Source organism: Camelina sativa, chromosome 3 (assembly GCF_030686135.1).
Source record: "Camelina sativa cultivar CO46 ecotype springtype chromosome 3, ASM3068613v1".
Taxonomy (NCBI): Eukaryota; Viridiplantae; Streptophyta; class Magnoliopsida; order Brassicales; family Brassicaceae; genus Camelina; species Camelina sativa.
The window spans coordinates 18,365,001-18,367,500 of NC_141882.1; the positions used below are offsets into that span (position 1 = coordinate 18,365,001).

Here is a 2,500-nt window from a genome sequence, read left to right on the forward strand (position 1 = left end):
GTATAAACCATGCAATCGCATATATCGTTTTTTGAAAACTCAAGGGATCCTTCAATGTGGGTCCCACTTGATATGTGGATCGCTTTATTCACCTTGGACGTGCTTCCAACCGCAAAAAACAAGAGATAACCATATCCAAACATAATTTTGTGCTCGTAGCTAATTGTGTCGCGATCACAAAAAAACATCCGAAACACCTTAAAACGTCAAAATTCGGCCTCCGGAATGGTCCAACGGTACAAAGACCCATTGCCTTGCCAGAAACACTCTTGGGGCTTTCCAAAATGGTATTATGGGTCGCGTGGTTCCTCACGATGTAAAAGTTACGACGTTCTGTTTGTACTATATAGTCTTACGCAACAACCAAAAAAAAAAAAAAAAAAAAGAGGGAGGGATGCAACACGAGGACTTTCCGGGAGGTCACCCATCCTAGTACTACTCTCGCCCAAGCACGCTTGACTGCGGAGTTCTGATGGGATCCGGTGCATTAGTGCTGGTATGATCGCATCTGTTAGTATAAACCATGCAATCGCATATATCGTTTTTTGAAAACTCAAGGGATCCTTCAATGTGGGTCCCACTTGATATGTGGATCGCTTTATTCACCTTGGACGTGCTTTCAACCGCAAAAAACAAGAGATAACCATATCCAAACATAATTTTGTGCTCGTAGCTAATTGTGTCGCGATCACAAAAAAACATCCGAAACACCTTAAAACGTCAAAATTCGGCCTCCGGAATGGTCCAACGGTACGAAGACCCATTGCCTTGCCAGAAACACTCTTGGGGCTTTCCAAAATTGTATTATGGGTCGCGTGGTTCCTCACGATGTAAAAGTTACGACGTTCTGTTTGTACTATATAGTCTTACGCAACAACCAAAAAAAAAAAAAAAAAAAAAGAGGGAGGGATGCAACACGAGGACTTTCCGGGAGGTCACCCATCCTAGTACTACTCTCGCCCAAGCACGCTTAACTGCGGAGTTCTGATGGGATCCGGTGCATTAGTGCTGGTATGATCGCATCCGTTAGTATAAACCATGCAATCGCATATATTGTTTTTTGAAAACTCAAGGGATCCTTCAATGTGGGTCCCACTTGATATGTGGATCGGTTTATTCACCTTGGACGTGCTTCCAACCGCAAAAAACAAGAGATAACCATATCCAAACATAATTTTGTGCTCGTAGCTAATTGTGTCGCGATCACAAAAAAACATCCGAAACACCTTAAAACGTAAAAATTCGGCCTCCGGAATGGTCCAACGGTACGAAGACCCATTGCCTTGCCAGAAACACTCTTGGGGCTTTCCAAAATGGTATTATGGGTCGCGTGGTTCCTCACGATGTAAAAGTTACGACGTTCTGTTTGTACTATATAGTCTTACGCAACAACCAAAAAAAAAAAAAAAAAAAAAAGAGGGAGGGATGCAACACGAGGACTTTCCGGGAGGTCACCCATCCTAGTACTACTCTCGCCCAAGCACGCTTGACTGCGGAGTTCTGATGGGATCCGGTGCATTAGTGCTGGTATGATCGCATCCGTTAGTATAAACCATGCAATCGCATATATCGTTTTTTGAAAACTCAAGGGATCCTTCAATGTGGGTCCCACTTGATATGTGGATCGCTTTATTCACCTTGGACGTGCTTCCAACCGCAAAAAACAAGAGATAACCATATCCAAACATAATTTTGTGCTCGTAGCTAATTGTGTCGCGATCACAAAAAAACATCCGAAACACCTTAAAACGTCAAAATTCGGCCTCCGGAATGGTCCAACGGTACAAAGACCCATTGCCTTGCCAGAAACACTCTTGGGGCTTTCCAAAATGGTATTATGGGTCGCGTGGTTCCTCACGATGTAAAAGTTACGACGTTCTGTTTGTACTATATAGTCTTACGCAACAACCAAAAAAAAAAAAAAAAAAAAGAGGGAGGGATGCAACACGAGGACTTTCCGGGAGGTCACCCATCCTAGTACTACTCTCGCCCAAGCACGCTTGACTGCGGAGTTCTGATGGGATCCGGTGCATTAGTGCTGGTATGATCGCATCTGTTAGTATAAACCATGCAATCGCATATATCGTTTTTTGAAAACTCAAGGGATCCTTCAATGTGGGTCCCACTTGATATGTGGATCGCTTTATTCACCTTGGACGTGCTTTCAACCGCAAAAAACAAGAGATAACCATATCCAAACATAATTTTGTGCTCGTAGCTAATTGTGTCGCGATCACAAAAAAACATCCGAAACACCTTAAAACGTCAAAATTCGGCCTCCGGAATGGTCCAACGGTACAAAGACCCATTGCCTTGCCAGAAACACTCTTGGGGCTTTCCGAAATGGTATTATGGGTCGCGTGGTTCCTCACGATGTAAAAGTTACGACTTTCTGTTTGTACTATATAGTCTTACGCAACAACCAAAAAAAAAAAAAAAAAAAAAGAGGGAGGGATGCAACACGAGGACTTTCCGGGAGGTCACCCATCCTAGTACTACT

General features: G+C 43.3%; 5 non-coding genes across 5 annotated transcripts in view; all 5 read right to left on the reverse strand.

Moving 5' to 3' along the window:
- Nucleotides 1-391: 391 nt before the first annotated feature.
- LOC147947211 (5S ribosomal RNA) lies at nt 392-510 on the reverse strand. Its single transcript, XR_015595935.1, has one exon. It is a non-coding gene; the product is annotated as a 5S ribosomal RNA (ribosomal RNA).
- A 396-nt stretch (nt 511-906) lies between these two features.
- On the reverse strand, nt 907-1,025 carry LOC147947212 (5S ribosomal RNA). Its single transcript, XR_015595706.1, has one exon. It is a non-coding gene; the product is annotated as a 5S ribosomal RNA (ribosomal RNA).
- A 397-nt stretch (nt 1,026-1,422) lies between these two features.
- LOC147947213 (5S ribosomal RNA) lies at nt 1,423-1,541 on the reverse strand. Its single transcript, XR_015595776.1, has one exon. It is a non-coding gene; the product is annotated as a 5S ribosomal RNA (ribosomal RNA).
- Nucleotides 1,542-1,936: 395 nt separating this feature from the next.
- Nucleotides 1,937-2,055, reverse strand: LOC147947214 (5S ribosomal RNA). Its single transcript, XR_015595936.1, has one exon. It is a non-coding gene; the product is annotated as a 5S ribosomal RNA (ribosomal RNA).
- Nucleotides 2,056-2,451: 396 nt separating this feature from the next.
- LOC147947215 (5S ribosomal RNA) overlaps nt 2,452-2,500 on the reverse strand; it is a 119-nt gene continuing 70 nt past the window's right edge. Inside the window, exon 1 of the ribosomal RNA XR_015595937.1 lies at nt 2,452-2,500. This exon is cut by the window's right edge and continues 70 nt beyond it. This is a non-coding gene — a ribosomal RNA (5S ribosomal RNA).